This window comes from Mustela nivalis (genome assembly GCF_964662115.1).
Source record: "Mustela nivalis genome assembly, chromosome: 7".
Lineage (NCBI taxonomy): Eukaryota > Metazoa > Chordata > Mammalia > Carnivora > Mustelidae > Mustela > Mustela nivalis.
This window is the reverse complement of record NC_139026.1, coordinates 52,019,276-52,045,735: the sequence shown is the minus strand read 5'-3', so window position 1 is coordinate 52,045,735 and position 26,460 is coordinate 52,019,276. Positions and strand designations below refer to the sequence as shown.

The 26,460-nt window shown below is 36.7% G+C and overlaps 2 protein-coding genes and 1 pseudogene across 5 annotated transcripts in view; 2 read left to right on the top strand and 1 right to left on the bottom strand.

Annotated features, from left to right (window-relative positions):
* KLRG1 (killer cell lectin like receptor G1) overlaps positions 1-26,460 on the bottom strand; it is a gene marked incomplete at its 5' end in the record, with an annotated part of 430,961 nt that overhangs the window by 240,543 nt on the left and 163,958 nt on the right. The window lies entirely within an intron of this gene.
* LOC309868430 (alpha-2-macroglobulin-like) overlaps positions 1-26,460 on the top strand; it is a 126,992-nt gene that overhangs the window by 13,260 nt on the left and 87,272 nt on the right. The gene's annotated exons all lie outside the window — the stretch shown is intronic.
* The window catches only part of LOC309868821 (pregnancy zone protein-like), a 56,711-nt pseudogene that overhangs the window by 11,525 nt on the left and 18,726 nt on the right, over positions 1-26,460 (top strand). The window contains exons 4-15 of the transcript in view: positions 245-404; positions 583-635; positions 2,115-2,163; positions 2,840-2,924; positions 7,433-7,506; positions 10,395-10,530; positions 11,085-11,232; positions 16,125-16,267; positions 20,200-20,263; positions 21,377-21,520; positions 21,678-21,756; positions 25,999-26,140. The product of the transcript in view is annotated as a pregnancy zone protein-like (transcript). The remainder of the gene's footprint in view (positions 1-244; positions 405-582; positions 636-2,114; positions 2,164-2,839; positions 2,925-7,432; positions 7,507-10,394; positions 10,531-11,084; positions 11,233-16,124; positions 16,268-20,199; positions 20,264-21,376; positions 21,521-21,677; positions 21,757-25,998; positions 26,141-26,460) is intronic.

The following is a 26,460-nucleotide window of genomic DNA, read 5'->3' as shown; positions in this document are numbered from 1 at the left end:
AATAGGAGAATGATTTTAGAACAAGAGTTCCTGGTAAGCTGTATGGAGATTTGGGTTCCACTGATGTGTGCTCTCACTGATCTCTTTCCCCTATATCTTATATTATTATCTCCAAGCATTTCTACAGAAATATTCTACTTACTTAGCACTTTGTGAGGCTGAAAGAGAGACAGAAAACAGTCATGATGAAGGATTGGTAGGGAGAAGATTGTGTGGCTCCTCAGCAGTGTTCTTTGTTCCGTAGCTCCCAAGGATTTCATCCTCCTCACCGGTGGTATCCCTCACTGTACAAATAAAGGGACCAACATAAGACTTTAGGAAGAGGAACACAGTGCTGGTAAAGAATGCTCAAAGTCTGGTCTTTTCCCAGACAGACAAACCCATCTATAAACCGGGACAGACAGGTATGTCGGGAAATTCCTCTATTTCCCTCAGTCGTAGGCAGTGCTGACAAGGAGAGGACTCCCCTCAGCAGGTTTTGCAGAGTAAACTTGCAAAATCTACTTGTCTTAGCTTCCTGCCTTATCACTCACATTCCCTGCTTTATCATGCCTGAGTCTTAGCAGGGAATTTCTTTTTCAGTAAAATTCCATATTGCCTCTGTGGATGAGAATTTTCACCCCCTGGATGAACTGGTAAGTATCTCAAGAGTTATGGTTTTGGTGAGGGGTTGGGTGGGAGTGGTCATCCAAGTGGGAGCAGGAAGGCCCAGGACAAGCAAGAAGACAAAAAACATTCCTTTTGGAACCTGGGCTCCAGCCACACCACAGATCTAGACCCTTGTGGAAGGCCTAACTGAAGGGTGAGAGATGAGGAAGCTATTTCTCTTGGACAGTAATTAATCATTTGACCATGGATAGATTTATTGCTCTAAAAACAATACATTAAACACAATGAGGAGACAAAATTAAAAAGTTAGGCGCTATCCATAGCCATATTCTCAAGGAGCTTATGATTATTTAAAGCATGAAGAGTTTCATTGATTCTGAATATATCTCTCCATCTATCTGTAGTAGACAATGTTGTAATATGGTAGTAAATATGTATATGTATATTTTATATATTTTTTCAATAATATATTAATACATAATGTAGCATAGATATAATATAGAACATACATTATACACAAAGATCTTTTTTTGCTAATCAGGTGTCCCTTCTAACTAGCTTTCAACAAGGCAAAGGAATAAAGCTACTATGAAAACACTGAAAAAATAAAATAAAACACAATTTTTAAATTAGAAAAAATACTCTTGGTTAACTGTTAACCAAATCATTCTAAGAACTCTATTCCTATTTGGTCATAATTATAATAACATATCACTCTATTAATATCCATTTCCTAATTTATACAACTAAACAGTATAATCATATTCTTTACCTCAGTACCTAATTACTAGTAAATAATATTAATAAATTAGTAAATATTAATAAAACTTATTCACCAGTAATATTTTTCAAGGAAATGGCAACACAATGATTGTTGTGGAGTACTTATGCTTTTCTTAGAACTATTTATTGTTCTGGATACTTATGCTTTTCTTAGAACTATTTCCTGGGTTCCCTAAGTAATTCTAGTTCTCTAATGTTTCAGGTTAAATATTATTATATCTTACTATTTTTCCTAAGTACACTATTGAATCATGAGTCTGAAATCACAGCCTTTGGTGAAATTCCAATCACATCACATCACTTCTTTCCTTTTTTCATATAGATTTCACTGGTATACCTTGAAGTAAGCAACAGAAAGAGTCTCATATAAAGAAATCAACACATTTAAAATTAGAAGTTCTGATATTCCTTACAGATGAATTACTATTAAAAAATCCTTTTATATCTAAAATTTTCTATTCCCAAATGTCAGGTTTATTCTCTCTTTCTTCTGTATTTATCTCTTCTGAAGGCAAAGCCAGTTACCAACCCAGAGTCATTTGTTTGGTTCAAAGACTATCATAGCTACATAATTACTCCACTAGCTCCTTGTTTATCCCTAGGACCCCAAAAGAAATTGAATTCAACAATGGCAGAGTCTCAGGCTGAAGAGTAGCTTCCAACAGCTGGCCTTTCCTCTCTCATCTGAGCCCATTCAAGGTTCTTACAAGCTGGTGGTATAGAAGAAATCAAGTGAAAGGATAGAGCACCCCTTCACTGTACAAGAATTTGGTATGCATTCTGAAAACTGAAAAAGACATAACTTTTGGGTTCATACCGTGCATTCACTTGGACTTTCTGAATCTCCCAAAGGTATGTTGAACTTGGGTTAGAATCAACTTGAGCAGTCTCTAAAGCCATCATAATTCTGTGCATCAGAAACTCACAAGAGCTTGATTGTCAGTAGCAAGTTATACTTTGCCAAGTATCAAAATTCTTATTGTGGTGGAGCCAACATCCCTTGACAGTGTCATTGAGATCTGCTGTGATCATAAAGTCATTTAAATTTTACATGAATTGTTAAAACTTATCATCTTAAAGTTGGCACCTGAAAAATCGATCTAGGGCTCCAAGGTGTCTCAATGGGTTAAGCCTCTGCCTTCAGCTCAGGTCATGATCTCAGGGTCTTGGGATCGAGTCCCACATTGGCTCTCTGCTCAGCAGGGAGCCTGCTTCCCTCTCTCCCTCTCTCTCTCTCTCTCTCTCTGCCTGCCTCTCTGCCCACTTGTGATCTCTGTCTGTCAAATAAATAAAATCTTTTAAAAAGAAAGGAGAAAAGAAGGAAGGAAGGAAGGAAGATGGATCTAGCATTTCAGGGTATTATTTTGGGAAACATTGTAGACTTGAAATATTTGTATTTTCATTAAATGTTCACCCGTCTCCCTAGTTCCATTATCTCTATCAACAGTGCTTTCCAAGTTTGAGGTCAAAGTTCCGGGTGCCAAAGATAATCAGTATCCTGGATGAAAAGTGAACATATCAGTATGTGGGATGTGAGTTAAATTGCTTTTGTCTGAAATTTCATATTTTGCCTCAATTTTGAGTCATTATATATATAATTAGAAGTTAACTTTCTGCAGAATTAAAAATTAAAAAACTATTTCAATGACTTATTTCAACTGCTTAATTACTAAGTTTTTCAAATATACAAAGGAATAGAAGACACCCCCCTTCATGATTTTAACAATTGGCATCATTCTATATTTGCTACACTATTTTCTTTGCTTTAATATTTCAGGATAATTTACAAAGATCATGACATTATGCCCTAGATATAGTACTATGTACCGCTAAAAATTACTGACATTTTTGGGGACATAGTCATGATGCCATTATGACACTTTACAACATTAAAAGTAATTTTCCAAAACTAGATTTTATTTTACAATTAAGTTTCCTCTATCTTCCTAAAAATGCTGTTTACCCATTGCTTTCAGTTATTATGACTCAAGTGTACCCTTTTGTTCCAACTCTCTACAATAGAAATTTTCAACAGAATGCAAAAGTTAACAAAATAGTAAAATGAAAATTTACATACCCATCAACCATGATAAAAATTATGAAATTTTGTCAATTTTGGTCCATTTATTCTCCCCCATTCCAATTTTTTTCTCCAATATTTTTTAACAAGCCATTGGAATCTGTAAATATATTAAAGCTTTAAAGGCCCTTACCCTCAGGGTGCCTGGGTGGCTCAGTCCATTAAGCATCTGTCTTCAGCTCAGGTTATGATTCCAGGGACCTGGGATTAAGCCCTGAAATGGGCTCCCTACTCATAGGGAGCCTGCTTCTCCCTTTCCTCTATCTCCTGCTCTGCCTACTTGTATTTTTTTTTCTCTCTCTCTCTCTCTGTCAAACAAATAAATAAGTAAAGACAAAAATCTTTAACCTCCTTTTATCCCCATGATGTTAATTTATTGAAAAGCATAGGTCAGTTGGGCTGCAAAAGCCCCACTTGCTGGATTTGCCTGATTGCCTCCTCATGGTACATTAAATTGATTAATTTTCATTTCTCCTCTGGCCAACTTCAAGAGGAGTATTTTGGAGTATTTTGCATAGATAGGTCATAGATCCTCTTGGTGCAGCATAAAAGAACAGATTTTTTTTTCAAAGACTCCATTCATTTGACAGAGAGAGAGAAATCACAAGTAGGCAGAGAGGCAGGAAGAGAAAGAGAGAGGAGGAAGCAGGCTCCCTGCCAAGCAGAGAGCCCAATGCAGGGCTGGATCCCAGGACAGTTATTATGACTCAAGTGTACCCTTTTGTTCCAACTCTCTACAATAGAAATTTTCAACGGAATGCAAAAGTTAACAAAATAGTAAAATGAAAATTCACATACCCATCAACCATGATAAAAATTATGAAATTTTGTCAATTTTGGTCCATTTATTCTCCCCCATTCCAGTTTTTTTCTCCAATATTTTTTAACAAGCCATGGGAATCTGTAAATATATTAAAGCTTATATAAAGCTGGGATCATGACCTGAGCAGAAGGCAGACTTTTACCCACTGAGCCACCCAGGTGCCCCAAGAACAGATTTTTTAAATCTGAAATAATCTCTGTTGTTAATTTTTTGAGAAACCTCCATGCTTTTTTTCATTGTTACTGCACCATTTTACATTTCCATCAACAATGTGCATAATGACCAGTATCATAAAGCTTCTCCCTATATTTTTGATAGAAATTTTATAATTTCAAGTCTTACATTTAAGTCTTTAATCTATTTTGAATCAATAATTGTGTATGGTATAATATAAGGGTTTAATTTCATTCTTTTGCTTGTGGATATCCAGTTTTCCTGACCATTTTGTTGAAGATACTATCCTCACTATTTATTTTTGGCACCCTTTTCAAAGACCAACAGAACATATATATAAATGAATTTATTTCTGGGCTTTGATCCATAAAAAGAGAAAAAGCTTTTCCTTTTTTCTTAAGACTGTTTTGAGTAGTTAGGGTCCTTTATTATTCCATATGAATTTTAAGATTTTTTTTCTCTTCCTGGAAAGAATGCCATTACAATTTTGACCGGGACTGCATTGAATCTGGAGATTGCCTTGGGTAGAATGGATATCTTAATGTTGTCTTCCAATCCATGAACATAGGATGCCTTTCCATTTATTTGTGACTACTTTCTTTCATTGATGTTTTGTAAGTGTACAAGTCTTTCATCTTCTTGGGTAAGTGTATTACTAAGTCTTTTACTCTTTTTGTTGCTATTATAAATAGGATTGTTTTCTTCATTTCTTTTTCATACAGTCCATTGTTAGTGTACAGAAACATAGCTGGGTTTGTATGTTGATTTTGTATCCTGCAACTTTATCATATTGATTTATTAGTTCTAACAGTTTTTGTGTAGTATGATGTCATTAGAAAGGTTTCTATATATTATATTTTGTCCTCAGCAAATAGTGATAGTTTTACTTCTTTTCTGATTTGGGTGACTTATTTTTTTGGTATGCTTTCTATTTTTTTTATCTGAGTATCGGTGACACATAACGTGACATTGGTTTCATTTGTACAACATAGGGATCTGACAATTTTATATGTTGTATGTATATATTTTACATTTTATATGTTTTATATGTTATATACTGAGCTCAGTCCAAGTGCAGCTACCATCTGTCACCATATAATATCATTAAAATGTCATTTAATATATTCCTTTTGCTGTGCCTTTTACTCCCATGACTTATTCATTCCATAACTGGAAACCTGTGTCTCCCATTTCCTTTCACCCACTTTGTCCATCCCCTCTAGCAATCATCAGTTTGTTCTCTACATGAAGAAATCTGATTCTGCCTTTTGTTTGTTTATTCATTTTTTGTTTTCCAGATTCCATATATAAGTGAAATTATACAGTAATTTTCTCTGTTTATTTCTTTTAGCATAATACCCTCCAGATTCAAACATGTTGTTGTAAATGGCAAGACCTCATCCTTTTTTTTTAAATTTCCTTTCAGTATAACAGAACTCATTGTTTATGCACCACACCCAGTGCACCATGCAATACATGCCCTCCTTAACTCCCACCACCTGGCTCCCCCAACCTCCCACCCCTCACCCCTTCAAAACCCTCGGATTGTTTTTCAGAGTCCATAGTCTCTCATGGTTCATCTCCAATTTCATGGTTCATCTTCCAATTTCCATCAACTCCCTTCTCCTCTCCATCTCCCCATGTCCTCCATGTTATTTGTTATGCTACATAAATAAGTGAAACCATATGATAATTGACTCTCTCTGCTAGACTTATTTGACTCAGCATAATCTCTTCCAGTCCCATTCATGTTGAGACAAAAGTTGGGTATTCATTCTTTCTGATGGAAACATAATACTCCATAGTGTATATGGACCACATCTTCCTTATCCATTTGTCTGTTGAGGGGCATCTTGGTTCTTTCCACAGTTTGGTGACCATGGCCATTGCTGCTATAAACATTGGGGTACAGATGGCCCTTCTTTTCACTACATCTGCATCTTTGGGGTGAATACCCAGTAGTTCAATTGCAGGGTCATAGAGAAGCTCTATTTTTTTTTTAAATTCTTAAGGAATCTCCACACTGTTCTCCAAAGTGGCTGCACCAACTTGCATTCCCTCCAACAGTGTAAGAGGGTTCCCCTTTCTCCACATCCTCTCCAACACATGCTGTTTCCTGTCTTGCTAATTTTGGCCATTATAACTGGTGTAAGGTGGTATCTCAATGTGATTTTAATTTGAATCTCCCTCATGGCTCTTGATGATGAACATTTTTTCATGTGTCTGATAGCCATTTGTATGTCTTCATTGGAGGAGTAAGACCTCATCCTTTTTATGCTTGAGTAAATATATATATATATATATATATATAACATCACATCACATCTTCTTTGTCCATTCATCAATTTATGGACACTTGTGTTGCTTCCATACCTTGATTATTGTAAAAAAATGTTGCAGTAAACACAGTGGTGCATATATCTTTTCAAATTAGTATTTTCATTTTCCTTGGATAAATATCCAGTAGCAGAATTATTGAGTCATATGGTGATTCCATGTTTAATCTTTTGAAAAACCTCCATAATTTTTCACAGTGCTGTACCAATTTACATTCCTACCAATAGTGTACTAGGATTCCTTTTTGTCCACCATCTTTGCTGACATGGGGTATAATATCCTAAATATGTCTCTTAAGTACATGCAGTCTCTAAGGTTGTTCAGTATGTTTCCTTTTTGAACTTATGTCTGGATAGTCTATCTATTATTGAAAGTGTGGTACTGAAGTCTCCTGCAATAATTGTATCATTGTCTGTTTCTCCTTTCTGTTCATCATCAACACAGTCAGCAGATACATTTGATTGCCTCCTGTGTGTCAGGCACTCTTCAAAGGCACTTTTTTTTTTCACTTTAATGTGTTTCTTCTATCTGACATTTAAATTAGAAACTGAAAATCTAAGCTTCTTTCTGTTTTTTTAACCCTAACAACAAACGTGAATTGGTCATCTTTAATCTTTGTATTGCAGAGAAGAGTTAAGTATCATGGAGAATGGGGAGGAAAAAGATGATGGACTGGTTTTTTCCTATGCTAGACTCTGGGGTAGGCTTTCTTCCCTCTGGAAAGGCTCTCTCCCCTCAACACTTAATGAAGACACATACTGTATGTGCTGCAGGCATGAAACTGGGAAACTCACATGTGAATTTGAGTGCACTCCATGAATAAGTTGGGGGAAAGGAAACCAGGATTATTTTCTATCCCAATTAAATCATGTCAGGATTTAAATCACCAGAAGAACCCGTGAGCATTCTTGTAATTAACTGAAATTAAGGCCTGAAATATTCTGAAATATTTTACCAAATTCCACTTCAACCCAGAGCTAAACTTAACCATGGTTGGGATTTTTTCCATAACCATGTGTGTGTGTTTTTTCTAAGATTTTATATATTTATTTGAAAGAGAGAGAAATTGAGAAAATGAGTGGGAGGAGGGGCAGAGGGAGAAGCAGACTCCCTGTGGAAATTGATCCCAGGACACTGGGATCATGACCTGAGCCATAGACAGATGTTTAACCAACTGAGCCACCCAGGTGCCCTATAATTTTTTTTGATATAATTCCTTTCTCTATCAAGCTGGAAAGTAAAACATCAATTATATTTTTTATTTTCCATATTGAAACAACCAGGAGAGGTTAAATTTTAAAGAAGGTACTAATTAGTACTCTCAACAATTAACAATTGTGGGGCACCTGGATGGCTCAGTTGGCTAAGGGTCTGCCTTCAGTTCAGGTCATGATCTCAGGGTCCTGGGATTGAGCCTCACTTCTGGCTTCTAGCTCAGTGGGGATTCTGCTTCTCCCTCTGCTTCTCCCCACTGCTCGTGCTCTCTATCTCAAATTAATAAATAAAATATTTTTTAAAATTAATACCTGTTTGAATTAAACATTAAAGAGTGCTGCCAGCTTTGAATATCAATTATCCCAATATTTATATAGGAAAAGTTTGATATAGAGAATGGACCCCACTGTATGCCTTGTTTCCATTCAATACATTAATGTTACCTGTTTTTTCTATTTTCTTTTAATAATGGAATATATAACACATTTCTAGAAGTAGATGAGTGTCTTAAAACATTATAAGTTTATCTGATTTTTCTTTCCTGATATTTTAATTTGTGCATCATTCAGAAAAAGATCTCTACATAATAATATGAGGAAGAGTTTATTATTTACTTTATGAAGACATCACAAAAAAGTAATGCAAGTAACTCAGCCAATAATTAAAAGGAATTTCTTTATATACTCAATGAATTCACAAGTATTTATAATAAAACTATTTTAATCACACATTGTAATTATGTTATTAATTACCAGTTTGTTCTTCATAAGATGTACAGAAAATCCTTGACTCTCTAAGTTAAAAGAACCAAGTCTGTTTACAACTTGTCTAAATTCAACCTTTTCCATTGCTTACTCACATTCTTTTCTTATACTACTCTGCAGGGGTTTTTTTTGGGTTTTTTTTGTTTTTTTGTTTGTTTTTGTTTTTTTTTTAAGATTTTATTTATTTATTTGACAGAGAGAGATCACAAGTAGGCGAGAGGCAGGCAGAGAGAGAGGAGGAAGCAGGCTCCCTGCTGAGCAGAGAGCCCGATGCAGGACTCGATCCCAGGACCCTGAGATCATGACCTGAGCCGAAGGCAGTGGCGTAACCCATTGAGCCACCCAAGCAGTTTTAACATCAGGGTGCAAATTACTAATTTCAAATTGTAATTACTAATTAATTACTAATTAATAACTAATTAAGGTTACTTTCCTTCCAATATTCTCTGGGGAAAAAAATCTTCTATTTCTATTTCTATTTCTGTGATGTTAATAAATTCTTAACTATTGTTGATCACACCAGACACGGAAATACAAGGATTTAAATTACCCTCCTGTGAGGGGCCCCTGGGTGGTTCAGTTGTTAAGCATCTGCCTTCAGCTCAGGTCACCATCCTGGGATCCCGGGATCCCGGGATCCTGGGATCGAGTCCCATATCTGGCTCTCTGCTCAGTGCTTCTTCCTCTCCCATTCCCCCTGCTTGTGTTCTCTCTCTGTGTGTGTCAAATAAATACATAAAATCTTTTTTTTTTTTTTAAATTACCCTCCTGTTAGAGAAAAACTTATTTCCTTTTAGGGGGTCTAAGTTAAAACTTGATCCCTCCAATGGGACAAAAATATGAATGCCATGACACTTCCTTGGTTGTTCTAAGGGCAAGGGGATGGGAAACAGGAGATTGTTGTTAAATGAGCATAGTTTCAGATCTTCAACATGAGAAAGCTTTGGAGATCTATTCCACAGTAATGTGAATATACTTAACACTACTGAACTGTACACTTTTAAATGGTTAAGGTGATGAATTTTATGTTATATGTGTTTTTACCACAATAGAAAAGACATGTATTTGGGGGGGAAAGGTGAGCTCTATGATTATATCTTACAAATTATAGCTCTGTATTTTAATTGAGAATCACCTCTGGCCTGCAGTCTAAATGAAATGGTTTCCATTCATCATATAGATTTATATATATCTTTACATATTTATATATATATTTATATAAATTTATATTTTTATGTATCATTACATAAATGACATATATAAGAAGTTCCTTATTCTATAATTTTTAACTGAGTACAGCGGGCTTTATAAAATATTTTGTACATATATACAGATGTAGAATAACTTTGAGCTCTTCTTACATAAGTTGGTTACCATCTTAGTTAAGTGGAAAATCAGACACAGCCTTGAGTGTAAGGAACTTTTACTTATTCTACAACTGAAGTTGTAAAGGGACACATTAGCCTATTAATGTCACCAAATAATGAGAATGACATTAAAGAGACCATGCATTGAATATGTCAGTACAGTTCTAAACTGGGTTAAGATCTAGCAACAGTGTTCTGACTCATGACCATCTTGTCTTATTTTCTCCACATCCCCGCAAAAGGCAGTTTTTCCTTATCCTTCCCTGTGGAGTCGGACATGGCTCCCATTACCCGATTGTTCATCTGTACCGTTTTCCCAGATGGCAAAGTTATTGGAGATTCAGAGAGCTTGAGATTGAAAATTGCCTAGCCAACAAGGTGAGGCCGATCACTAGTAAATAGTACCATAGGTGTTGTCCATTTACCTCAGAGAAAATGGGTCCAGAAAATTAAATGAGTTGCCTACGGGTTCTCAGCAAGTTAGTGGCAGAGCCAAATCTCCAGGCACCTAGCAGAGTACTTTTTCAATTATGCCAAATTGCTACAATATCAAACATAATTCAATCTTGTGTCCATGGTGCGCTACTCCACTAATTCAATTGCTTGATGTAGGTATGATGCTAACACTCAGAAGTTCCAAAAACCTGAAGGACAATGCAAATACCTGGAATCACCTTATAATGAATCAGAGGTAAAGACAGGCCTCTAAACAAGCTATTTACCCCTTATGAGTATCAGTTGTGCCTGGAGGATAAGACTGAGCTATTGAATAAACTTTTTCAACAGTGAAGGGCAGAAGGGAAAAGAGGTTCCTGACTTGACACATCAGCAGTCCTAGAAGGCTAAGGTAAAGATGACTCGGGACAGGTGGGTGACTGCAGGATTGTAAAGGTAGAGGTCATGCTGACTGACTTTTCCTTCTATTCTCACAGGTGGACTTGAGCTTCCGCCCACCATAGTTTCCCGGCCTCACACGCCCACCTGAGAGTTTGAGCTTCTCCTCAGTCCCTGTGCGCCCTCCATGGTGTGGACAAAAGTGTGCTGTTCGTAAGGCCAGAGGCTGAGTTGTCCCTGGATTTGGTGAGTTCCTGGCAGTCTTGGCATCAGGAGGGGCCACGGAAGGGCGGCAGGTAACAGGAGGCAGAAGTCCCTCTTGGGAGTAAAATATAAAAATAGTCACCATTGTCTAATTTTTTATAATTTCTTGAGTTTTCTCACATACATTTTCTCATGCAATCCTCCCTAGATCCTAGGGAGTAACAGACACATTTTAAGATGTGGAAACAAAGAGAATGTTTGAGAGATTTGTGCAAGATTACCCAGAAATAAATGACATAGCTGAGCTTCTGAAACTGCCCAGAAGCTTTGATCTCTTCCCTGACATAACTTCTTTTTTCTCTAGAGAGTCAAATCTAAATCTCAATTACTCGTGCTTTACAATGATATTAATTAAAGCTATGTGTTTTACAATTAACCAATTATGGGATTGTCTTATTTAAAAAAGAATTAATACAAGATGGGATCAGGAGGGAGACAAACCATAAGAGATTCTTTTTTTTTTTTTTAAGATTTTTATTTATTTATTTGACAGACAGATCACAAGTAGGCAGAGAGGCAGGCAGAGAGAGAGGAGGAAGCAGGCTCCCCACTGAGCAGAGAGCCCAATGCAGGCCTTGATCCCAGGACCCTGTGATCATGACCTGAGCTGAAGGCAGAGGCTTTAACCCACTGAGCCACCCAGGCGCCCCCATAAGAGATTCTTAATCTCACAAAACAAACTGAGGGTTGTGGATGGGGGGTTGTGAAGAGGTAGAGATAGGGTGGTTGGGTGATGGACATTGGGAAGGGTATATGCTCTGGTGAGTGCTGTGAAATGTGTAAGACTGATGATTCACAGACCTGTACCCCTGGGGCAAGTAATACATTAAATGTTTATAAAAATAATTTTTTTAATTCTTAAAAAATTTTTTAAAACAAAAAGGAATTAAAAATGGGACATCTGGGGGACTCCGTCAGTTAAGCGCCTGCCTTTGGCTCAGATCATGATCCCAGAGTCCTGGGATGGAGCTCGAATCCTGCTCCTTGCTCAGTGGGGAGCCTGCTTCTCCCTCTTCTTCTGACCCACCCCCTGTTTGTGCTCTTTCTTGCTCTCTCTCTCTGTCAAATAAATCAACAAAAGCTTAAAGAAATAGATAAAAAGGAGAAAAGAATTAATAAGTTCCCAAAGTATTAGATAATATGGATCATATCTAAAAGAAAATTATTTTTGGTCAATGGAGTAAGTAAATTTTTTATAAAATTGATATTTACAGGCAAAAGTCCTGTACCTTCCAGCCAATCTAATTATTTCTATCCCTAAAATTCTTGTGGTCTATGAAATTGGAAGTGATTCACAAATTATCTTCAACTTAAGAAAAAATGACCTACTACATCTTTGTCAACAATGATGAGTCACAGCCTAACTAAAATTTTCAGTCTCTTCTTTTTTTTTTCCTAGAACTGTATTAATTCACAGTGATAATATTTGGTGTATCATGCTGATCTTTATTTTCTTCTTCATCATCATCATCATCATCATCTTGCAGACACACTATGTACTGGGTCTGTTTTAGGAGCTAAGGAAATAGTGGTAAACAATCATAGTCCTTGTCCTTAGAGAGCTGTCATTTTAGAGGAACTGTAATAAGAGATTACATGTGGCTCAGAAAAATAAAAGATGAAAATTAATATTAGGAGAGAGTACTTTCAAACATGAGGCTTTTGAAGAAAAAGCTATTGGCAGGAAGGGAAACTTCAGAAACAACTTCTCTAGCCTAGTCAGAACTAGATTACTCATATTTTGGAAATATTTAGTATGATGCAGGAAAAACGATATGTTATTAGAATTTGATCATTGTCAAAAAGTTATCCCTGGCAAATTCTATAGCTCTCATAGGCTTATGCATCAATATTTAAGCAGATCAGCTGCCTAACCTGCCCATTTGGGAGTTATTACTTATCAATATTGGAGGATAAATTGATAATATAGAAGTTCCTTCTGGTTTTGTTCTAGTTTCTACTTCTCAAAATTCATTTATATGTCTCACATTTTCTTTAAATATTTGTTTATTCATTTTGAGAGAGAGAGCACTCACATACAACAGGAGGGGCAAAGGGAGAAGGAGAGAGAAAATCTCAAGCAGATTCACTGCTGACATGGAGCCCAACACAGGACTCCATCTCACAATCCTGAGATCATGACCTGAGCCAAATCCAAGAGAAGGATGATTAACCAACCACACCACCCAGGCACCCCATATGTATTAAATTTTAAGACTGTAAGATAAACATATCAAGAATCACTATCCTGTTTCTAATTATCAAACTGAACATTCTTCAGAATGGAGTGTATAATCAAAATTTTTCTCAACCTTGTCTTTTATTGACATGTCAAAATATCTCCCTATAGCATAATAATTTTTACATAAAACACATATTTCTCTGACTAGAGTTCTCTATTTGAATTAGAAGGTGGCATAGGAAGTTGACCTGAAAAGTAGAGAATTTTCTTCCCCAGTGCTTAATAGCTTACTTTTTTTAAAAGATTATTTATTTGAAAGAGAGAGACAGAGAGAGCAGGGGGAGGAGCAGAGGGAGAGAATTCAAGTAGACTTCACACTGCACACAGCACCCCACAGAGGGCTCAATCTCACAACTCTGAGGTTATGACCTGAGCTGAAATCAAGAGTCTGATGCTTAACCAACTGAGCCACCCAGGCATCCAAAGGAATGGCTTGTTTTTTTTTTATACTCCATATTTATGGTAGCCTGTTCTAAGCAGTTTTTCAGCTTATGTTGATGGAATTCAGTCTACTTTTCAGTATTTTTATGTCTGTCCCATTTTATGTCATTATATAAATTTAATAGTTGCTTCAGTTGCATTACATAGCTTTGTACATTATAGAGGTAAGAAAGGGTTTTGAACTAACTGGAGATTTGGGTTCTTAAAGTTGTGAAAATCTGGGGTGCCTGGGTGGCTCAGTGGGTTAAGCCGCTGCCTTCGGCTCAGGTCATGATCCCAGGGTCCTGGGATCGAGTCCCGCATTGGGCTCTCTGTTCAGCAGGGAGCCTGCTTCCCTCTCTCTCTCTGCCTGCCTCTCTGCCTACTTGTGATTTCTGTCAAATAAATAAAATAAAATCTTTAAAAAAAAAAAAGTTGTGAAAATCTTTAAGTCACTTGCTTTCACTCTATATAGATAATGCATGCTCATTTATGTGACCATTTAGTTCTTCTACTCAAAAACAAAGTAAATAGATAAAGAAGTTTGAAGGGTGTTTATGGTTAGTTTTCTACTGATGCAGAGCAATCTTTCCCAAACTTAGTGGTTTAAAACAATAAACAGCTATTATTGTATGCACTTTCTGTGGATTAAGAATCCCAAAGTGACTTATCTGGATGGTACTGCCTTGTGATCTTTCATGTCAGTCCACATGTCAACATGTTAGCTAGTGATTCAATCATCTGAAGGCTTGACTGAGGTTGAAAGTCCACTTCTGAGATGTGTTACTCATATAATTGTCAGGAGGCCTTAATTCCTCACCACACTGGCTCCTCCATAGAGCTGCCTGGGTGTCCCTACACATGGCAGGTGATTTCCTCCAGAACAAGCGATCCAAGAGAAAAGCTAAAGCTGTGATATATTTTATGACACAGCCTTGGAATTTATACACTATCACTTCCACAAAATCTTATTTTCTCCATTCATAATGGGAGAAACTACATAAAAGCATGAATACCGTGAAGTAGAGATTTTGGGGGGATTTTGGAGGCTGTCTTCATGGTCTGCCCTTTGACTCCCAGTGATTTATGACCCTTCCACAGGTAAAATACACTCACTTTCCTCCCAAATTCCTAGAAGTCTTATTTCTCAATAGCAATAGCTCAAAGTTTGAATTTCATCATTTAAATTAGATCCAGGTACAGATGACGTTTCTTGGATGTAGTTTCTCAACTGCAATTCCTCCTGATATGAAGACCTTGAACCAAAGTGAACTTAAGTTATTTACCCCCTTGTATGCATCCAGCATACAATGGTGGAACTGGCACACTAACATTTCTGTTCAAAGGGGGGGAAAAGTCACATGGGCATAATTGGTCCAAGGCAATTCTGAGATCCAGACAAAGGTTCAAAGTACTTTGATTAGGATTTGTCTTACTCCAGCTTAGGAAATAAATATCCAGGCCTCTTGGTTCCACTCTACGGATTCTTGGTTCTTTCATTTAAGTCATCCCTATTAAAAAAAAAAAAAAAAGTGGCCCATATTTGTAATTGTGTAGACATTATTTTATTGAATATAGATCATATATATTCATTTATGTACTTATGTGGTTCTTCTACCCAAGAACAAAGCCATATAGAAATGGAAGGTTAATAGATTGCAATAATTCTACCTAAATTTGTCAGGGTATTAAGTATTCATCAAACACAGAGACAATTTAGTACTCCTTTCTATATTTGATCTAGTTTTGCCTATAGATATTATTTCTTTGAAACATTTTCCCAGGTAGGTTTTATATCATTAGAACAACAACAACAACAAAAAAAAAAAAAAAAAAACCACTTAAAAATAAACAAACAAAAATTTTAACTTCTCCTAAGGTACCAACTACTTGAAGGTACTCAAGAAAGGATTAGTGATGGGGGCATCTGAGGGGCACACTCAGTTAAGCATCCAACTCTTGATTTTGCCTTAGGTCATGAGATCCAGTCCCATGCTGGGCTCTGCACTTAGCATAGAATCTGCTTGGGATTTTCTCTGCTTCTCCCTCTGCCTCTCCTGCATATTCTTTCTCTCTCAAATAAATCTTTTCTTTAAGAAAAAAAAAAGGAAAGAAAGAAAGGATTGATGATGATTCTATTTCTCTCAATTCCCTGGATATTTCAAGAGAAAAACAGGTACAAGCACTGTCTTTGATCTCTCCACTGTTACAGGTGTATAATCTGCTAAGTGTGAAGGATCTTACTGATTTCCCTAAAAATCTGGACCAGCAGGAAGAAGAACAAGCAAGTCATAGCCATCCTTATGTCCTTTGTAAAGGAGCCATCTATATTCCCTTACCAAGTTATGATGAATGATAGCTTCCTAAAGGTAAAGTCCCTATTATTTATTAATGTATCAGCTTATGAAAGTTTTAGTGTTGATAAAACTATATATATATAGTTTAGAAATTGTTTAGCCTAACAGTTGGTAAGTCAGAGGTCCAGGTACCTCTGACTAGACCTAACCTCTGCCATTTCATTGAAAGATTTTTGTTATATTTAATTTATTTGCAAAAGGCCACATGTAACAAAATCTTAATAAGCCATAAAGTTTATAATTTTACCACTCTCTATATATTTTTTGAGTTTGTGTATCTCCATGAAATTAATATAACATTAAGGCTATTATGGTTACATAGGGACATTTCTAAGGAAAATATATTTCATATATTCTAATCAAGTTTACAAATGTATTGAATCGCAATTTTTACAGGTATCAGATTAAAGGTGTTCACTAACTCTAACATCTGAAAATCACGGCCATGTTCAATGATTTATCCACATGTAGGAAGAGAAGGGCAACCACATGTAGGAAGAGAAGGGCAGGTACAATAACAAGTTGCTTTCAGTTTTTTATTACATCCAACAATATTACTTAGCAAAAAAAAAAGGTAAAATGAGATAGATAGTGTAACCATTTTATACATAGAGCAACCAAGGTTCAGATAAGATGTTTCTTGCTGAGATCATTTAGCTGGTAAATGGCATATCCAGAACTGACCAGAGTGCTTTAAAGTTGATTCAAATATTTTAGGGCACAAAATCAGATGAAACACAAGATTCTACTATAAGATAAGGAAGGAAAAAATTTACAGTGTAAGGGGAGAATAATTTTAATTACGGAATCAAGAAACGTTCTGTTCTGTATCTTAAAGAACAGAAAGGAGGAGAAAAGGGCACCTGGGTAGCTCAGTCTTTCAAGCATCTGCCTTCAGTTTAGGTCATGATCCCAGGGTTGTGGGATGGAGTCCCACATCAGGTTCCTTGCTCAGCGGGGAGCCTGCTTCTTCTTTCTCTGCCCTTTCATCTGCTCATGTTCTCTCTATATCTCAAATAAGTAAATCAAGTCTTTTTGAAGAAAAAAAAAAAGGAGAAAAGGCCTCACTAGTGAAAAGAAGCAGTGTGAAGATGGCAGAAAAATCTCCTAATCCAAGGCCATAAATAAAAAAAATAAATAAATAAACATCAAATGAAGCAACTTCTTACTACACCCCTCAATTTTCCATTAAAACTTATGTTCCAATCCCCAGGTCTATTTATACTTGGCAGCAATTAACCAACCCTTTTTCCTCCCTTTCTCCCATGATTCTGACTATCCATGTGTCCAAGATATTCTTGAGGTCTACTGTTTTTGAATATTAACATCTTTTGAGTTTTGGTTACAAATCAGGAGTTTTATGTGTTAGGTGCATATGTGATGCCTCTTCTCTATGCATCAAATCCTTCATCAATAAATTGAAGGAATTTGACTAAAGGCTCTTCAAGGCCTTTCAAAATACCCAATAAAAATAACAAAATATGATGTACAAGAACAAATTAAGAATTTTGACTGCTTAAAAATTGTTCTGAGACATTGAACCTACATGTAAGGTTAATTATAAATCTATAAACCAGCCCTGTAATGAAGAAAAAAATGCTTTCAGCTTACTTTTTAAAGACCATAGACTATTTTTCTCAATAATAACACAAATAAATTCCAAAGAGTTTCTCAGTGATGGTAAATATGATTTTGTCAAGTAACTAACATGTTATATAAATGATAGAGAATAAGGAAAAGGAAAATAATCATGAAAGTTACAAAGGAATAAGTCTGAGTTTAAACCATGGAAGTTTGAGGGAAAAGGAAATTTTCCAGAATTTAATAAGGATAGAATTGTAACCATATAATATAACTCAAAAAAAAAAAAAAAAAAAACTTACGAAGTATATAGATATAAATAGCTGAGAACTGAAATAGGCAGATATATTGAATGATAAACAGGTAGATTTAAATAAATCAAGTATATGATGCAATGAAAGAGCTACAAAACTAGAATATTTATGAATGTTCTTAAAAATAATTTGAAGAACATAAAATCCATTCCCATGTCTGTTTGGGAAGGTATCATACAACCTCCAAGGGCTTGATGACATGGAACAATATACATGGAAAATAAAACTTTAATATTGTCCCTAGCATGAGAGAGAGAAAAATGGTTCATCCAAAAAAGGGATTAAAATCATGTTAGACAATGATAAAAATAATTAGGGCCTGAAACTACAAAAATTAAGAAGTCATATGAATAGTCATTGAACACTTACGGACCTACTTTCTAGACATATAACAAATGTTGAGAACAAAAATCTTCACTGTTTTGAAGGTCATGTCCTAATGGACACAGGAAGGATGTAAACAAAATTAGCAAGTATATTATATAGTCTATTAACTGATGATAAAGGCTATGGGAAGAATTAAAAGCAAGAATGTAATATCAAGACTAAAGGATGTCAGGGACCGCCTCCGGCCAGGAAAGTCCCCGCCATTACAAGATGATGCTTGGCTCACTGTCAGCAAAATACGCTGCAAGTAAACAACGAACATTCTGGTGAAGCCCGCCTAAAGGAGGACATAGTCATTGGCTGTTTCAAATTTAATCAGCATAGTAACAGGACTCTCATTGGCTCTCCCCATTGCTTGGCCCCTTATTGGTCACCCAGGCACATATAAGCTAAGGAAGTTGATGAAATAAACGAATGAAGCATTAACACCATACCAGGCTCATTGTCGTTCTTGCGGGCCGAGGGCGACAAATGGTCCCGAAACCTGGGAATCGTTAACGAGTAGTAAACCTTGCAAGGAGTAAAACCGCAGGTAAGCAGGGAAGGGACCACGATCAAAGTGGTGGGAATCTTGTATAAGACCACAACAAGAAGCGGGGCGGCCATAGAGCCGGGATTTTCTTATCGCTTGTGAAATTAACCTAAGCGGCCAGATGGGTTCTAAATTATCAAAATCTAGATTGGAGGGTTCTTTAAAGGGCCTTCTCAAAGCCAACGGTGCACCTCTGAAATCAAAAACCACCAGAGCATTTCTAACTACAGTGGAAACCGTTGCACCTTGGTTTTTGGATGAGGGTTTGTTAAATATTCCACAATGGGACCATTTAGGAGAGGATCTTAAGAAAAGAGATAAAAGCAAACCATTTCCGCCCGGAACATTAGCTATATGGACTCTGGTCAGAGGATGCCTTGGGGGACATAAGCCGAGATGTGAGTCAGCTATTCAGGAGGGAGCTGAGGCCCTTGAGAGTTACACATAGCACCAGAAAAAATCCAAAAAACATCTATCAAGGACTATCTGGGCACTAGACTTGATGATACTAAAGTTAAACCGTAAAAGGTAACCCTACAAACCGATAATTTAAAAACATTAAATGACTTCCAAAAGGTACTAGGAGACATTAATTGGATTAGGCCTTATTTAAAGCTTACAAACCAAGAATTATATCCTTTATTTGAAACGCTCAAAAGAAATGCTGATCTCAATTCACCCCGTCATATGTCCAGACAAGCCCAAGCAGCTATCGAGTTAATTCAAAAAAGACTGGAAGCTGCTCAGGTTGACAGAATTGATTATTCAAAAATGCTATATTATTGTATTCTCGCTGTGGAACGAGCCCCCACTGCAGTCTTCTGGCAGGAAGGACCCATATCATGGGTCAACCTAGCCTACTCCCCAGGAAAAATTCTGCCATGGTATCCAAACACCATTTCAAAAATTATACTGAAGGGTGTAAAACTCAGTGCCACAGCATTTGGCAGACAACCTGACATCATCATCACTCCCTATACACAAGACCAATTAACCTGCTTAGCAGCATGTGATGACGATTGGGCTATAACCATGACCATTAGCAAAGTTTGACAATCATTATCCTACAAGCCCATGGCTTCAATTTAGCTTAACCCATCCACTCATTTACCCTAGGGCAACTCGCCACAAACCACTCAGCGGTGCTAAATTGGTTTTCACTGATGGATCCAAACATGGGGTGAGTGCTATAGTCACAAAGGAAAAAAAAAAAAATTGGACCTTCTGTTTCAGAGCTCTTCCCCACAGGTCACAGAGCTACTTACTGTTACAAAAGCATTTCAAATGTTTTATCAAGAACCCTTCAACCTTTTATCAGATAGTAGATATGTGGTGCAAGCTGTCTCTATCATTGAAAATGTGGGTTCTATTAATGCCAGGTGTACTATCTCTAAGGCATTACAAGAAATCCAAACATTAGTTTGGGACAGGAAGGCTTCATTTTATATTGGCCACATACGAGCTCATACAACTTTACCAGGCCCCCTGACAAAAGGTTAGCAGACTCCTTAACCAGAGGAGAATTTGTCTTTGCCATTGAGGACCCCGTGCAACAGGGGAGACATTATCATAAGCTGTTCCATGTGAATGCTTTAACTCTTTGCCTCAAATTTAACATGACAAAAGCACAGCACAGGACATAGTAGTCTCCTGCAGAAATTGCCTGACCTTACTACCTGCACTGTCCTTGGGGGTTAATCCTAAGGGTTTGTTACCTATTCATATATGGCAAATGGATCTCACACATGTTTCAGAATTTGGAAAGTTAAGATATGTTCATGTCTCTGTAGATACCTGCTCTGGAATAATTTTCGCCTCTGCATATGGGGGGGAAAAATCCAGAGATGTTATCGCCCATTGCCTACAGGCTTTCGCGGCATGGGGAAAGCCACGCCAGTTAAAGACAGATAATGGTCCAGCCTACACCTCACAACCCCTTAAAGCCTTCCTACAGCAACTTGACATTCACTTGATACATGGAATACCCTATAGCCCACAAGGACAGAGTGTTGTGGAGTGCATGCATCTTACAATAAAAAATGCGCTTTATAAACAAAAAGGGGGAATAGGGGACACCTTCAGGTCCCCTAAAGATAAGATCAACACCATTCTCTTTATTTTGAATTTTTTAACGTTGGACAAAACGGGTAAATCAGCTGCAGACAGACATGCAAGTGATGCTGCTGCTCCCAGCAAGCCTTTAATCCTTTGGAAGGATATTCTTACAGGACAGTGGAAGGGTCCAGACCCTGTACTAATCTGGAGCAGAGGTTCTGTTTGTGTTTTTCCACAGGACAAGGAAGTACCTATTTGGATTCCTGAGCAGTTAACCCGACAAGCCCCAGACCCTGAAGACGGTGCTAAAGAAAATTCCACTGATACTACTGATATGGGGAGCATTAACACTCCACCTCCCACCGATAGCGACCCGAGAATTGTGAGCATCCTTAAAACCTGGCCCTACCCTTTGCCAGTTACTAACTTCTCATTAATATTCCCTCTATTTTTCACAACTAATCAAACATTGGGACTGCCTACTGTACACAATTCGCCAGACGTCACATCTTTACAGACTCATACCTTCTATCTGCCAGGAACTTTACTATTACCTTAGACATGAACCAAACATCACGCCCATGTATCCAATTGAGTATAATCAAACTTCCGTTAAAGGTAATGTTACCGCCTTATAGGGTCTTACCCCCAGCCCTTTGTGTTACCCCTGGAAAATTCTCTCAATATAATAAGGCCAGGAATTCCTCCCAACAGCTCTCCCAGTATTTGCACGGTGCTTGGTCTGACGATTTTCAAAATTTCACACGAATCCTTCTGGCTAAGATAACTCAACTAAATAATTCGCATGTGCAACCAGCTTCCCTCCCAGAGCTATTTCAAACATTCAGCAATATATTCCAGTTCACCAAACAATGGGCTGGCACAATTGGTCTTCTTGTCCTCCTTCTTATTGGCATTCTGATTCTATTCAGAAAAGTTCGCCAATGGAGAACACAGCAGTGAGAGCAGAGCCGAGCTATAGTATAAGCCCTTAGGTCAATAGAGGCTGGGACATCTCCCCAGATATGGCTAAGCATGCTAGATTGGTAGTCAAAGATGGGTAAGATCAGTAGAGAAGCATACCAACCTAAGACAGGACAGAGATCATCAATATCTTGTGTCTGATGACGGGTAAGGATGTTTTCTGCTACTGACGACCTAAGACAGAGGGAGATGTCGGGGATCGCCTCCGGCCAGGAAAGTCCCCGCCATTACAAGATGGCGCTTGGCTCACTGTCAGCAAAATACGCTGCAAGTAAACAACGAACATTCTGGTGAAGCCCACCTAAAGGAGGACACAGTCATTGGCTGTTTCAAATTTAATCAGCATAGTAATAGGACTCTCATTGGCTCTCCCCATTGCTTGACCCCTTATTGGTCATCCTGCCGCATATAAGCTAAGGAAGTTGACGAAATAAATGAATGAAGCATTAATACCATACCAGGCTCATTGTCGTTCTTGTGGGCTGAGGGCTACAAAAGGAGTTGCAAGTTTCAATAAGGTGCTCAGTGACTATCCTATCAAGAGAGTGAAATCTGAGCAAAGACTTGAGGGAAGACAATAAAATAAGAGACTATCTGGAAGAAGAGTATATCAGTCATAGAAAGCAACATGAATAATAGAAAATAGAAAATACCTGTGGAGTGCTTACTTTGTTTTGGAATACCGATGAGAGGGAGATAGAAGATAGATGGCTTTATTGAGATGTAACTGACATGTAATATATGTTTAATATATATATATGTTTACTATAATGCTCTTATTTTTTAGAGGGTTGGAGCAGAGGAAGAGGAAGAGAGAGAATCTCAAGCAGACTGCCCATTGCACATAGAGCCCCACATAGGGCTCAATCTCATGACCCTGAGACCACAGCCTGAGCCAAAGCCAAGAGTCAGACACTTAACCACTAAGCCACCTAGATGTCCCATGATGCACTTATATATATTGCAAAATGATTATCACCACAGCATTGACTAAAATTTCCTTGGCCTTGTAATTTCCATTTCTTTACGTTTTTGTTTTAATTCCAGTTAATTAACATACAGTGTTTTATTAGTTTCAGGTGTAGAATTTAGTGATTTCTTTACTCCACACATCATCTGGTGCTCATCACAAGTGCCTTCCTTGTAACCCATCGCTTACTTCACCCATCTCCTCAACCACCTCCCCTCTGGTAACCCATTAATTTGTTCTCTAGAGTTAAGAGTCTGTTTCTTGGTTTGTCTGTCTCCTTTTTCCCCTCCTTTGCTTGTTTGTTTTGCTCCTTAAATTCCACATATGAGTGAAATCATCTGGTAGTTGTCTTTCTCTGACTGCCTTAGGAATTTTATTCATCCATTTAAAAAAATGAAATCTTGCCATTTGCAACAACATGGATGGAGCTAGAGACTGTAGAGCTAAGTGAAATGAGTCAGCCTATCTTTTATGTTTATCACCACTTTTCAAATGAAAAAGTAACTCAAGCCATTAAGATGCCACAGCCAGTTTAGATATGGAATGGGGATGGATTCATCTGGCTGTTTGACTTCAAGATCCATGTTTTTTAACCTCTATACTATTCTGTTTCTCAAAGACTCTAAGGTGAGAGCTTGTCTAGAACATTCTAAAGGTAAGGGAACCATTGTGGTCAGAACGGAGTGAATCAAGGGAGAGTGAAATCAGTGGAATAACTGAGGCCAAATTGTATAGGGCTTTGTAGGTCATTATAAGAACTTAACTATTTACTCTGCGTGAGATGGAAAGATGTTTCAGAAGGGATGGGTAAAATGATCTAATATGTTTCTTATAAGGATCACCTAAATACTATATTTAGAAGAAAATTAAGTTTTGAGTTTTTTTACTTTTTTGCTTGAAATAGCAAAGGTCAAAAATGAATACAAGTATTACAAAGCTAGACTAAGTGGCCCTTTAACAGCCATGAACAGAATATCCAGGAGAAAGTATTTTGTGATCAGCAGTGAAATAAAATATAAGAGGATATGTCCAGGGATCAACACATTTTGATGAAATCAGATGGGGAAAAGAAACAAAATAATAATAATAATATTTTGTCTTGGGAAATTAAAGGCATTTCAGTAGAGTTTATGAGTTGTGAAATAAAGAAGAATAAAATTTTAATGTAAACACTGTGGAAGGATCAGTAGAGAGTTATGTTGACCTTGAGAATGAGACAATAAGGAAAATATAGTCTTCATCCAATAAATGGAGTTAAAATAACACATTAAGCCATTCTTCATTAACTGCAATAGCTGGAGAAGTTGAACAGTCTTTGACATATGGAGCAGGAAAGAGAAAATAATTTATTTAGATGCACCATCCATTTAGACAAACTTGAATACTAATAATCTGTTTCCAAATTCAACCTAAGACTAAAGACATAGATAATAGAGCAACATCAGTAAAAAAACCAAAGGCAATAATAGAGATGGCTGCCACTTAGAAGGACATGAGGGAAAGAAGATGTATGATATTTAAAGCAATTACTATTGATGCTTTTTATAGTTGAGAGATATTGAGGAGAAATTCTTGGTAATGGTTTTCCTTATAAATATTCTTTCACAAAGGCAATTCTGAAATATCAGATGGAGAGCCTCAATCAAATTCAATTAAGGATGATTTCTAACAAAAAAGAACCAGAAAGGCTTCATGTTTAGTTCTCTACTCCTTCACTTTGTAAATAATTTCTGTCTCCATCATAGAGCTATACCAAATGGAAATGTCTCTTCAGCGTCTTGAATTTTTCATTTCTCCTTCCCAAGAAATAAAGAGAATGAATTCTAATGCTCTAGCCTTGTTATCAAGAGAATAATGAGTTTCTAAGCTTCAGTATAGTGCAAAGAGTTGATATTATTAAATTCTGTTCACTCCATTGGTAATTCAAACAATGAATACATGTTGCCTAAAGAGAATTTGGCATTTTCTGCTCAATCCTTTTTATAGAGAAAACAATACTCTGATCTTGAGAAGTCACTATTTCTCCCACAAACCATAAATGGATCTCCAAGTTATCTTGTCCTATTATCCATTATCTTGTCTTAGTATCCTGTTATCCATTGAGTCTCCACTCAAAATAGAATTATGGTATTTCCAGGAAACATGGAGTTTCTGCCTTCAACAAAGACTTCTCTCTGCTCAAAGAATAAGGACTCAAGAAGTTATTTCCAAAGTTCTACAACTCTCAGGAGACAATCTGAGTGGGAATACTAAAAATTTGCTCTTCTGAAGTAAGTCAATCAGAGAAAGACAATTATCATATGATCTCTCTGATATAAGGAATTTGAGAGCCAGGGTGGGGGGTTTGGGGAGTAGGGAAGGAAAAAATGAAACAAGATGGGATCAGGAGGGAGACAAACCATAGAGGACTCTTAATCTCATAAACAAACAGTGTTGCTGGGGCGTGGGGGGTAGGGAGAAGGTGGTTGGGTTATGGACATTGGGGAGGGTATGTGTTATGGTGACTACTGTGAAACATGTAAGCCTGATGATTCACAGACCTGTACTCCTGGGGCAAATAATACATTATATGTTAATAAAAATAATTTTTTAAAAAAAGAAGAGACGAATAGATCTGATTCTTCCCCTCTGCATAGAAACAAAGCACACAGCATTGTGAGGTTATTTTTTTTCACTAGCAGCAAGAAATTTACTCATTTTTTTTATTTTTTAAATTTTTTTTTTAATTTTATTTATTTCTTTGACAGAGACAAGAGTATGTAAAATGGAAGTTTGCATTTGAATTACAGTTTCAATAAACAGAATCACTATAAAAAAAATTTGCTCTTCTAAATCTCACATTGGCACCATGAAATGAATGGATGCTTTTTCTTTAACTTGGTTGTAATTTTCCCTTAATTTTATAGCAGGTTTAGCAGCAGGTCCATATATTCCTCAATTTCACTCATATAATATGTCCGCAAATAATATGCAAAGTTCAGAGGCAATCTCTGAAACAGTATGGGTTTATTTCCCTGAGACCTGGATCTGGTATTTGGTGATGGTAGGGTAAGTACCTTCATTCTCCTCCATTTGCTGTGGGTGAGGGAATGTGGGTTCTTCAGCATTTTAAACTCTAAGAATAATCTTTCTGAAAAGTTCTAAATAATCATCTTAACATCTCATCCTTTCAGGATGAGCCTTTAAAAATGCTTTTATTATTTGGTTTTTATTTATTTGTTTGTTTGTTATTTTATTAGTTATTTTATGATTAATTTTAATGTTTATTTTTATTAATATTTATATATAATTAATAAATTTATTGTTTTATTTATTTATTTTTATATAAATTATTTTATTTATTTATTTTATTATTTGGGTTCATTAGT